This window comes from Oncorhynchus mykiss, unplaced genomic scaffold (assembly GCF_013265735.2).
Source record: "Oncorhynchus mykiss isolate Arlee unplaced genomic scaffold, USDA_OmykA_1.1 un_scaffold_266, whole genome shotgun sequence".
Lineage (NCBI taxonomy): Eukaryota > Metazoa > Chordata > Actinopteri > Salmoniformes > Salmonidae > Oncorhynchus > Oncorhynchus mykiss.
The window spans coordinates 212652-226236 of NW_023493722.1; the positions used below are offsets into that span (position 1 = coordinate 212652).

The following is a 13585-nucleotide window of genomic DNA, read 5'->3' on the forward strand; positions in this document are numbered from 1 at the left end:
GTTGGTTGTCTTCTTCTGCACATCAGACAGAGAGGTTCTTGAAAAAAAAAAACAGAAATCATCACAGTCAAACAAATAATATGTAATGCTGTGAGGAACGTTGCTCTGGTGGAGGTGTGTCAACCACATCTAATGATAGAAAATAATAATTTATTCAACTTCTATAGTTCTTTTCATTACAGAAAGATAAATGAGAAAAGCCTTTAAAGCCTTTAAACAGCTTGGAAAATTCCAGAAAAGGATGTCATGGCTTTAGAAGCTTATGTTAGGCTAATTGACATCATTTGGGTCTGTGGATGTATTTCAAGGCCAACCTTCAAACTCAGTGCCTCTTCACTTGACATCATGAGAAAATCAAAAGAAATCCGCCAAGACCTCAGAAAAAGAATTGGTTCATCCTTGGGAGCAATTTCCAAATGGCTGAAGGTACCACGTTCATCTGTACAAACAATAGTACGCAAGTATAAACACCATGGGACCACGCAGCCGTCATACCACTCAGGAAGGAGACGCGTTTTGTCTCCTAGAGATGAACGTACTTGGTTGCGAAAAGTGCAAATCAATCCAGCAATGGACCGTGTGAAGATGCTGGAGGAAACAGGTACAAAAGTATCTATATCCACAGTAAAACGAGTCCTATATCGACATTACCTGAAAGGCCGCTCAGCAGGGAAGAAGCCACTGCTCCGGAAGCCGCCATAAAAAACCCAGACTACGGTTTGCAACTGCACATGGGGACAAAGATCGTACTTTTTGGAGAAATGTCCTCTGGTCTGATGAAACCAAAATAGAACTGTTTGGGCATAATGACCATCATTATGTTTGGAGGAAAAAGGGTGACGCTTGCAAGCTAAAGAACACCATCCCAAACGTGAAGCACGGGGGTGGCAGCATCATGCTGTGGGGGTGCTTTGCTGCAGGAGGGTCTAGTGCACTTCACAAAATAGATAGCATCATGAGGCTGGAAAATTATGTGGATATATTGAAGCAACATCTCAAGACTTCAGTCAGGAAGTTAAAGCTTGGTCGCAAATGGGTCTTCCAAATGGACATGACCCCAAGCATACTTCCAAAGTTGTGGCAAAATGACTTAAGAACAACAAAGTCAAGGTATTGGAGTGGCCAACACAAAGCCCTGACCTCAATCCTATAGAACATTTGTGGGCAGAACTGAAAAAGCTTGTGCAAGCAAGGAGGCCTACAAACCTGACTCAGTCATACCAGCTCTGTCAGGAGGAATGGGCGAAAATTCTCCCAACTTATTGTGGGAAGCTTGTGGAAGGCTACCCAAAACATTTGACCCAAGTTAAACAATTTAAAGGCAATGCTACCAAATACTATTTGAGTGTATGTAAACTTCTGACCCACTGGGAATGTGAAGAAAGAAATAAAAGCTGAAATAAATTATTCTTTCTTCTTCTATTATTCTGACATTTCACATTCTTAAAATAAAGTGCTGATTTTAACTGACCTAAAGCAGGGACATTTTACTAGGATTAAATGTCAGGAATTGTGAAAAACTGAGTTTAAATGTACTTGGCTAAGGTGTATGTAAACTCCGAATTCAACTTTATATGGCCATATCTATACTCTAAAAAAAATGTGAAATTGCTATAAACATCAAATACTGTTTAAGGACAATCATAAATAAAAGGCAGTATTGAAGAATGGTTACAGACATACCTCATGGCTGGCTTGGGCAATGGTTTTGGGCAGTAGCTTCCACTGCCCAGACTGCCCATCTCCTTAGTCAGGTACATCTCCTTGAACTTAGGTTGTTGTGATTCCTGCTCTTCTTCCTTTTCCTGATCCATACAGTTGGAGGAAGGGTAGGGAGTCGGGATGCGAAAGCTATTGTAAGACTTTCGACTGCCTGGCCTCTTAGGTACACCAGCCTCAGTAAATCTCACGCGGGACTTGGTGTTAACCTTATCGTCTAACAGACTGGTGAGTGACGCTGTGAGAGATCTCTGTGACAATGGAGAGGAGGCAGCATCTTGGATGCCCAGTAGTTCGTAAAGACCTGGGATGATGATCTGCATCAGCTTGTCCGATAAAAACTGGACAATCCTCAGACACAAGCCGACAAGCTGTTGTTTTGTCAGCTGTATTCCAGAAACAGAAGAAGTGTTTTAAAATGTTGCATAGTGCGTCTTTCAAAAGCTTATGAACAAGGCTAAACATTCAGTGATCATTGTATTCTAAATAAGCTTTCAGATCTTACCGGGTCAGAAATGCCATTACGAATCCTACTCCATTGCCTGAAAATGATTCATATGAATTATTCATATTAATAGTATTAATATTGTCAGAAATGTCAGTCAGTAGAGTCATCAGATTAAACAGTATTTTACACATGCTTTGTAGCAATTGTTTTGACAACATTGTGGTGTGATGTAACTTTTTCTGCAATGGAAATGTAGTTGATGAATCTGCTTTCATACAATCCTTTACAGGTTTGATAGTAGTACTGTACCAAAGAAAATAGAACATACTCCTCAGTTAGGTTCTGCAGGAAGTTGATAATCAGTGAAAAAGACAAGATTTTTCGCACTGTTGAGGCTCTCTTCTTCTGTGGTTTCCACAGTGCTGCTTTGCTTCTGGTAGAAATAAACATTATGAGTCTCAAATAATGGCACCAACAGAGTCAAACTTAACATATACAACAAATATCATACTGAAAGAACTTATAAACCGTTAGAGTGGAGGAGCATTGGCAACATTGGATAAATTTAAACAACTGAAACACAACAGAGATGGTTGTGGTACGTCAACATTGCCAATGATAGCATCACTATAACATTTTATTGGATTAATGTTGTAATATGAAATGACAAGGTCAACTTACCATCTCATTGACAGCTTCAGAGGTCAGGTGGTCATCCATCACACAGACAGGCAGGTCTAGAGACTGGGACAAGGCTCTATGGTCATAACCAGGAGAGAATGGAAACATCAGAGCAGTCCCAATGGCAGAATCTAACCACTGTCTTCATGTCAAAGACTTGACCCTACAAATGACTCAATGAATGACGCCTGACCTGCCCATAACAAGTTCTTTCTTATTAGTCTGTCTCTCTTAATCTCCACACAAATATCTAACTGGACAGAGTGTAAGTGGCCTTACCTGACTCTCTCAGTGTCAGAAACATCATAGTCTTGTTGTTCTATGTCCTCCAGGGACATCTCAGCTACAGCAGACGGGGCAAAGCCCGGGATGATCTCTCAAACTGAAAATAATGACTGTTTATGTGAACTGAACCATTTACAGTGGCTTGCGAAAGTATTCACCCCCCTTGGCATTTTCCCTATTTTGTTGCCTTATAACCTGGAATTAAAATAGATTTTTGCACTGTCAACTGTGGGACCTTAGGTATGTGCCTTTCCAAATCATGTCCAATCAATTGAATTTACCACAGGTGGACTCCAATCATGTTGTAGAAATACCTCAAGGATGATCAAGGGAAACAGGATGCACCGGTGCTCAATTTCGAGTCTCATAGCAAAGGGTTTGAATACTTATGTAAATAAGGTATTTCTGTTTTTTTCCATTTTAAATTGCAAAAATGTCTAAAAAACAGTTTTTGCTTTGTCATTATAGGATATTGTGTGTAGATTGATGAGGAAAATGTTGTATGTAATCCATTTTAGAATAAGGCTGTAATGTAAAAAATGAAATGTGTAAAAAGTCAAGGGGTCTGAATACTTTCCAAATGCACTGAAGCAGTCTATAAGATATATCTTATTACAGTTTAGGCCTACCTTGATATTTTCTTCCATCTGGCAATATCATATTAATGGATTAAATCTATTTAGTTTGTTTTGTTGCTAGTATTTTTATTAATCGTTTGAAAACACAAGTATTATCTACTTTCTGAAGGACAGCCAAGTTGATAGGCAACATAGAACCTACAAACAATTATGACATCATTGGAACACATGCACGTGTCACAAACACCTTTAGCCCAAAAAAGCAGTGTAGCAGTGCTGCCCAAGCTGGGGGCAATACACTTTTATTAGGCTTTTATTCAGATTCACAAACAATGCTCTACTTGAAGTCAATGAGTAAACATGTAGCAACATGGCTGAGCTTTAACGTGTAAGTAGAAGTTGACACTAACCATATGTATAATCCTAAAATGCTTGCCCTAAATACCAGTCTACAACCCAGGTATGTCTCCTGCTATTTATAGTATCTTTCAAGTACATCTTATTACAGTTTAGGCCTATCTAGCAATATAATTTTAATTAAGGGCAAATACACACATGTGTTGTAGGCCAATGAACTCCATAGTTTTAATCAGAGTTTATAATAAGGAAGGGGAATTCTGTAACACTTTATGACATCAAAGGTATGGCAGCTATGGAGAATCATTTTCAAAACAATGTCCAAAGCGGGAAATCATTGGATGTGATTCATTCGATTCTATGCAATTTCATCTTTGAGGACTGAAATGGAAGCAACCATTACACAACTCTGAACTCAATAACCTCACCACAGTTTCAGAAGAGATATCAAACCATATCTTGTCATTCTGTATTACATTCTGTATTACATCCATCACAACTGGACAGTGATGGATGGCTATATGGAGCATCCTTGTCCATCATGTTCAGTGTGTTAGTGCTCTCACCACAGCGAGGCAGCAGAGTACCAGTTGAGGTAGGTGCAGGCAGAGCGTAGTAATTAAAGGCAGTGGTAGCCTATCCATCCCCATATCAACACCTCATGACACGCGCTCACACTCCCCCATTTACCACAACTTCCAAACTAACTGGACCTAAAACAATGTGTAACTTCGTGGCCATTCCAAGTCAGGATCACACCTAATACAAAGAGCTAGAGGATAAACCACAAATAAATTCATGTTTTGTAGGGGGGAGTTGACGATTATGTGGTGGTTGTTTCACTATCGATGATGAAATTGCATTAAATCAAAAGAGTCAGACCCAATGATTTACTGTTCGTAAGGACAGAGTGACTAGTAATATTGAACATTATGTCGAAATGTAGCTAGGGGAGTTCAAGATCCAAGATCACATTTTCTTTCTATGGATTAGCCCATCTGTCAAGTGTTGGTTGTCCAGTAAAAAACTCAAACTTCGAATTAAGATTATCAATCCGATTCTGTGATCAATGTGAATCTGTGAACAGTCTTGTGAATCTTTACTAGAGTCCCCATTAGCTAACGCTATAACGTTAGCTAATCTTCCTGTGGTCCAACACCAATTGATAAGACATTACAAACAATTACAAATGAAGACTTTACAAACATTTAACAAGTAGACAATACAGACAATTAAAATACCTGACATTCAACATTCAGTTGATGCTTTGTAGGTGATGCAATAGCTGTAAACTATAGAGCTCGTGGCCAAGGTGAGTTAAGTGGCTAGAGTGGTTTCCTGTATGCCCATGCTGCACATAGCCCACCCCAATGCACTAGTTAGCCTAGTAAACAAGCCTATACCCCGCGGGTAAATTGCCACTATTCACTGTTACAGTGGTCAGAGATCACAGCCAGAAGCCTACCACTACCAACGGGCTACAACTGTTCAGTATTGTTGTCTAATTTATGGACATCGTCTATGTGACTTTTTTTTAAATTATCAAGTAGGCCCAACACAGTTTCAGAAGATGTAGGTACATTTGACCAATATTCATGTATCCATTTTTCAGTTAGCATGGTCATGTTTCCTTTCACGTGAGAAATATTAACCAAAGCATCATTTTCCCTTGCTTATCTCCTTCAAAATACTGCAAGCTACAGAGCTATATAAATAATGACTGTATTGGCATGATTCCATACCTTATTATTGACTTCAATTGGAGGTGCAATTCACTCCTTTTGACGAGTAGGTTTGGTCCTCATTTCCAGAGCAAATGTGCAACAGTTCTACACACACATATTTAACTGTCTGTTTTCATTACATCATCAGCTACCTTTGTTACATCACAAAGCCAGCTGGCTAAATCTGGCACATTTACAGAAATACAGTAGATTGTCCCTGTCAAATACATTTGATAAAAAATAAATGTCCAAAACAAACAGTGGTGGAAAAAGTCCTCAATCAGTCAGTTGTAAACAGTATGACTCAAGTAAATGTGAAAGTTGCCCAGTAAAATACTACTTGGGAAGTATTTGGTTTGAAATATTCTCAAGTATCAAAAGTAAAAATATTTTTTTAAATTAAGCAAAGCAGACAACACAATTGTATTGCTTTTTTTGAATGTAAGAATAGCCAGGGGCACACTCCAACACTTAGATATAATTTATAAACTAAGCATTTGTGTTTATTGAGTCTGCCAGATCAGGGGTAGGGGATGTTCTCTTGATAAGTGTGTGAATTGGACCATTTTCCTGTCATACAAAGCATTCAAAATGTACTTTTGGGTATCAGGGAAAGTGGATGGAGTCAAAAGTACATTTTTGTCCTTTATGAATGTACTGAAGTTGTCAAAAATATAAATAGTTAAAGTACAGATACCCCCAAAACGGTTTAAATCATTTTTACTTAAGTACTTTGCACCACTGAAAACAAACCTTTTCTAATGTCTCTATATCACTGGCTTATCATCACCTAGATTGCCCACCCTAGTCACACCCTGACCTAACCAAATAGAGAATTAAAAAGATCTCTACGGTCAGGGCGTGACACTTTGCCTGTTTGATGGTTAGTCTGAGGGCATAGCAGGATTTCATATAAGTGTCTGGATTAGTGTCCCGCTCCTTGAAAGAAGCAGCTCTAGCCTTTAGCACGGTGTGGATGTTGCCTGTAATCCATGGCTTCTGTCGGGGATATGTACATACGGTCACTGTGGACACGACGTTGTCGATCCGCTTATTGATGTAGCCTGTGACTGAGGTGGTATACTCCTCAATGCATGTGGATGAATCGCAGAACATATTACAGTCTGTGCTAGCAAAACAGTCAACATATGACAACAAATGAATGCAATCTCATTTAATGAGGAAAATTATCTTGGGTTGGAGAAGCTTCTAGTGATGGCTCTATACATTCTGGTGAAAAGGGAGGGTTTGCGACTCTTCTCTTCAGGTGGGAAGGAATATGCGAAGTCATTTCCCTCTGGAGCAAAGGAGCCATGAGAATTTGTCCTCGACTCTGCAAAGAAAGACCATCCAGTATGTCATGGGTAACAATTCAGAGCAGAGTGCAATGTCTTTCCAAATGAATTAGTTGAACGCTAAAGTAATAATATCTTAGTCTTGAATGAGCAGCAGCAGGGCTTACCTGTAAAGTACACAGTAGGGGAAGTGTTCTGAGGCTGGTACTCCAGAGACTTTTGAGGACAGTGGTCCTTTCTAACTTTCTTGGAACCCTGTTTGGTGGGAAAAGGCACATTAAAACAAACTGTTATATATCTTAAAGTACAGTATATCAACTGGAAAAAGGCAATACAATGCTAAAATACTGAATTATATAAACAAATAATATCTCATACATTCAAAAGCAGTGTTATTCATGAAAAATCTGTACTTATACCTTTATGTTAAAGCATATCTTGCTGAACATGGTTTTCTTGCTTTTCTTGGACTTGAAGATGGGGATCTGCTCTCCAGTACTGCTGGTGCTATCCCTTACCAAATCCAACATCCCTTCTACAATGTCTCTGGTGGCCATGCTGGTACCGGACTCAAAAGAACATTTGGCATTGGCTTTGGTGATCATTTGATGACTTGAGCCAACTGATAAGGCATCCATCATTTTGTTGACCATGACTTTCGTGAGCTGATTCATTGTGTCACTATCCTCTGGCTTGCTCTGATTGAGCTGGATAGGAAAGACCATGCAAGTAGAGGTGCTTGGTTCATTCTGGACTGAAACATCAATGTTGATATTTTCATACTCATCTAACCACTGTTTTAGGAAGCCCTTCACTGTCTCTTCGGCAAATATCTGGAGAAGCTGAGAGGAGAGCTTCCTGGATATGGCACGTTGTTCCTTTCCCCATTTCAGCCTTGAAAGAATGGAGTCTGAAGCACTTCTGGCTGCTGCCAATGTTAAGACCTGTGGAGTGCTGTGGCTGTCCTGAAGGGCTATCACTTTATCCACAAATTCATGACTGAACATGTGGATGGTCCCAGTGGAAATTATTTTTCTCAATTTCCTAACAGCAGATCGGAGGTTGTCAGGATGAAAAGCACCCTGTCCATCTTCCTGTGTGTTCTCAACACTTTCCACCATTTCGTCCACTACCACCCCAGCAGCTTGCCTGACTTTGTCCACAAAGGATGGGGGAAGTAAGTTCTCTGTGTGAAACAAGTCCTTAATGATCATGTTTCTTACAATGGGAAAGTCACTCTGAGCAGATAATTCAGTGGGGATGGGAGTACCGGGCAAGGTAAAGTCCCATTCTGACTGCTTTGATTTTGAAGTAGGTGTTAGAGAGATGGAGGAGCGTGAAGAAGAGGTATTTCTTGTATTTTGGCTGTCAGCACTCCTACAACGGATCGTGCCAATATCCTCCAGCATGGATCCTGAGAGCTCAGTGGTTTTAGGTAGTAATTTGTGCGGAATGTCCACACAGGCATCGTTTCCACCAGGTGTAACACTGCTCTGGTTGACCTCAAGATGGCAGAGACTTGCTCTTTGTGAAGCAGGACTGCTTTGATATGTAAATATTTGGATTGAACCAAGTGTTGTGTCTGACATTTGAAGATCTTTTCTGAGAAACTCCGTAATCTTACTTTGCAGACTGTAGTAGATGTTACGAGCAACAGACCAGATCCTTTTCTCAGAAACCTGTCCAGTGGTGAGCAGGGAGGTTCCAGATACCATGTCAGATGATTGGGTGGTCTGGGTGAGCTCCTGCAGATCTTTCACTATGGTTTGTATAATATCAGTAGATGTAGATACAGACTGGAGGTACTTATCTGTTGTACCTTCCTCCACAATGTTAAATGATCTAGAGAGGACCTCACTCACTCCTTTCTCAGCTTTGGTTTGGAACTCATGACTAGAAAGTTTTTGGAGGCTCTTTGTTGAAAGACTGTGGGAAGATGCAATGCCTTTGGAAGCAGCCGTGCTGCAATCTAGACTTACTGGAGAGGTTCGCTCAGGAGAACCTTGGAGACGTTCAAACATGCCTTCACATGGTGTTGGGGACCTTGACAAGGAGATGTCCTTCAGCTGAGACAGAACACCACCTACCAATATGTTGACCTCAAGGGACATATCAGATATTTTCTTTCCTACTGTGGAGAAGCAAGGTGCATTTGATGTTGGATCCTCGCATGAGGTCAAGATTGTTGAAATGACCTGTTTGGTACTATTGTTCATTAGACCCTCGTCTGTTTCAGTCCAGAGAAGTTTTGAACTCTCGCTGACACCCATGTGTAGAGTCACTTCCTGGTTCAAACTGGGCAAGTGAGGCACACTCTTACTAGCTTGCGTCAAGTTCTGGCTTGCCAAACCAAGGTACTCCTTAGTCACAAGATGTCCACAGTCCTCTGTGGTTGTATGGCTAGACATTCTTCTCTGCACGTCTGACCTCCGCCGGTGAATGGTGAAGCCCTTTAATGTCTTCTTAATATTTTTATATAAACTAGTAGTAGCAGACCAGATCCTGCTCTTTCGCTTTTGTGCATTTTCCTGGAGGTCAGGTTCTCTCTCCTCTACTTCTGCAGGTTGCGCCGAGCTCTGCAGGTCTTCCACAAATGTGTCAATGATGCCAAAGGCAGCAGAATCCGCACAAATATCCTTTGACAAGGTTCTCTGGCTTTGAACGGAACAAGACCTGGATGCTACAGAATAAGCAGGCTGTGCACTAGTTAAGCTACTGTTGGACTTTTTAACTAGGAACTCACTCACTGCTTGAGTGGTGTCTCTCTTGAATTCCTCACTTGAGAGTTTTTTCATGCAATCTAACAGACTGGTCAAAGAAGCTGTGGCCTTACTTCTGCTGTCCTCAATTTGACAGGGGAACTCATATACTATTGGTGATGAGGCCCTGGAATGGGAGATATCCCCAAGCTGAGCCAGAACGCCCTCTACAAATTGTTGTCTCTCAATAGAGAAGTCTGATCCTTTTTCTCCAACAGTGTACAGGGGGTCCTCCTTTGACATTTCAGTCTTGTACAAGACCAGAAGCTCTGAGATGACTTCTTTGGTGCAAGTTGTGATGTTGTCATCAGATGTGACAATGCTCTTTAGGGCAAATCTCTGAAGCTTGCCGAAATAATCTTTCAAGTTGTTTTGGATGCTGTTGTAAATGTGAACAGCAGCAGACCAGGCACTCTTCTGTTGGGGACTCTCTTCAGATTCAGCCAAGGACTTCATATCTGACACGAAAGTCTTAACAACTACTGACGCTGCTGAGCCCACTGGGTGAATTGACTCTGTCTTTACAATGCCAGACAATGTTTGACCTGATACAGCACCTGTTAACTCAGACTGAACGACTGAACTAGGAAAGCTCAAACTACTGACTTTTTTGGCAAGAACTCCACTCACTGCTTGTATTGCTGATGTTTGAAACTCCCGGCTGGAGAGTTTTTGGATGCTCTTAGATGTGAGCGTGCAGGAGGAACCAGATTCACCAATATTGTAGCTGCTCTCGTATTTCCTTATCAGGGCATCAAGATCGTCAATGAAGCCAACATGCGATGCCAAAAACGTGATCTTGTCCTTCAGATCTTTCAGCAAATTCTGTTCGTTCTCGTCAACAAAAGCCACCATTGTGTCAGAGATCATGGTCATGACTTGCCCTGTTAGACTCTTGCTCTCTTGGTCAACTTTTTCAAGTTTAGCAGCCAGCTCTCTCACCATGCTCTCAGTCACCTTGGTCTGTGAGTCTCCCCTTACCGGTGTCACTTGAGAGGTTTGGCTAGCGGAGGCACTCTTAACGACTACTGATACGGCCGACTTGACATCTTTAATCACTTCTGCCATTACAGCAGGGGTCATCTTCGGAGAGCCTGCACTTCCAGATGGAGAATTGGACATGCATGCAAGTTTGGAGAGAGAACCTTGCAGGCTGTCCTGCACACAGGTGACGAGGGTGTCCTCTGAGACACCTAAGAGGACTTGTAGCGAGTCAGAGTTGGTTGTCTTCTTCTGCACATCAGACAGAGAGGTTCTTGAAAAAAAAAACAGAAATCATCACAGTCAAACAGATAATATGTACGGCTGTGAGGAACGTTGCCCTGGTGGAGCTGTGTCAAACACATCTGCACCATTGAAAATAGTGGGGGAATCGTTGCTTTTGCTCTGGGAAAACACCTTAGTGTGGTGGAGGTGTGTCAACCACATCTAATAATAAAAAATAATAATTTATTCAACTTCTATAGTTCTTTTCATTACAGAAAGATAAGAGAAAAGCTTCTGCCGGTTTGGAGAAGGAAAAAAATGACTAAATTATTCTGTTTTAAAGTCAAATAATATGATAAATTAGAGTACTTTTTTTGTATAAGTAATTTGTATTGAAACTGGCTTGTACAGTTGAAGTCGGAAGTTTACATACACTTAGGTTGGAGTCATTAAAAGTCGTTTTTCAACCACTCCACAAATTCCTTGTTAACAAACTCTAGTTTTGGCAAGTCGGTTAGGACATCTACTTTGTGCATGACACAAGTCATTTTTCCAACAATTGTTTACAGACAGATTAGTTAACTTATAATTCACTGTATCTCAATTCCAGTGGGTCAGAAGTTTACATGCACTAAGTTGACTGTGCCTTTAAACAGCTTGGAAAATTCCAGAAAAGGATGTCATGGCTTTAGAAGCTTATGTTAGGCTAATTGACATCATTTGAGTCTGTGGATGTATTTCAAGGCCAACCTTCAAACTCAGTGCCTCTTCGCTTGACATCATGAGAAAATCAAAAGAAATCAGCCAAGACCACAGAAAAATAATTGGTTCATCCTTGGGAGCAATTTCCAAATGGCTGAAGGTACCACGTTCATCTGTACAAACAATAGTACGCAAGTATAAACACCATGGGACCACACAGCCGTGGGTGGGTGAGGATTGCAAGCCAAAGAACACCATCCCAACCGTGAAGCACGGGGGTAGCAGAATCATGTTGTGGGGGTGCTTTGCTGCAGGAGGGTCTAGTGCACTTCACAAAATAGATAGCATCATGAAGATGGACAATTATGTGGATATATTGAAGCAACATCTCAAGACTTCAGTCAGGAAGTTAAAGCTTGGTCCCAAATGGGTCTTCCAAATGGACATGACCCCAAGCATACTTCCAAAGTTGTGGCAAAATGACTTAAGAACAACAAAGTCAAGGTATTGGAGTGGCAATCACAAAGCCCTGACCTCAATCCTATAGAACATTTGTGGGCAGAACTGAAAAAGCTTGTGCGAGCAAGGAGGCCTACAAACCTGACTCAGTCATACCAGCTCTGTCAGGAGGAATGGGCGAAAATTCTCCCAACTTATTGTGGGAAGCTTGTGGAAGGCTACCCAAAACATTTGACCCAAGTTAAACAATTTAAAGGCAATGCTACCAAATACTATTTGAGTGTATGTAAACTTCTGACCCACTGGGAATGTGAAGAAAGAAATAAAAGCTGAAATAAATTATTCTTTCTTCTATTATTCTGACATTTCACATTCTTAAAATAAAGTGGTGATCCTAACTGACCTAAAACAGGGAATTTTTACTAGGATTAAATGTGAAATTGCTAAAACAGGGAATTTTTACTAGGATTAAATGTGAAATTGCTATAAACATCAAATACGGTTTCAGGACAATCATAAATAAAAGGCAGTATTGAAGAATGGTTACAGACATACCTCATGGCTGGCTTGGGCAATGGTTTTGGGAAGTAGCTTCCACTGCCCAGACTGCCCATCTCCTTAGTCAGGTACATCTCCTTGAACTTAAGTTGTTGTGATTCCTGCTCTTCTGCCTCTTCCTGATCCATACAGTTGGAGGAAGGGTAGGGAGTCGGGATGCGAAAGCTATTGTAAGACTTTCGACTGCCTGGCCTCTTAGGTACACCAGCCTCAGTAAATCTCACGCGGGGCTTGGTGTTAACCTTATCGTCTAACAGACTGGTGAGTGACGCTGTGAGAGATCTCTGTGACAATGGAGAGGAGGCAGCATCTTGGATGCCCAGTAGTTCGTAAAGACCTGGGATGATGATCTGCATCAGCTTGTCCGATAAAAACTGGACAATCCTCAGACACAAGCCGGCAAGCTGTTGTTTTGTCAGCTGTATTCCAGAAACAGAAGAAGTGTTTTAAAATGTTGCATAGTGCGTCTTTCAAAAGCTTATGAACAAGGCTAAACATTCAGTGATCATTGTATTCTAAATAAGCTTTCAGATCTTACCGGGTCAGAAATGCCATTACGAATCCTACTCCATTGCCTGAAAATGATTCATATGAATTATTCATATTAATAGTATTAATATTGTCAGAAATGTCGGTCAGTAGAGTCATCAGATTAAACAGTATTTTACACATGCTTTGTAGCAATTGTTTTGACAACATTGTGGTGTGATGTAACTTTTTCCGCAATGGAAATGTAGTTGATGAATCTGCTTTCATACAATCCTTTACAGGTTTGATAGTAGTACTGTACCAAAGAAAATAGAACATACTCCTC

The 13585-nt window shown here is 40.8% G+C and overlaps 1 long non-coding RNA gene and 1 pseudogene across 1 annotated transcript; one reads left to right on the forward strand and one right to left on the reverse strand.

Moving 5' to 3' along the window:
* LOC110515169 overlaps nucleotides 1-13585 on the forward strand; it is a 72302-nt pseudogene that overhangs the window by 9700 nt on the left and 49017 nt on the right.
* On the reverse strand, nucleotides 6952-7496 carry LOC118948934. The gene is made up of 2 exons (XR_005042227.1): nucleotides 7255-7496; nucleotides 6952-7125 (listed from the first exon to the last, which is right to left on the reverse strand). It is a non-coding gene; the product is annotated as an uncharacterized LOC118948934 (long non-coding RNA).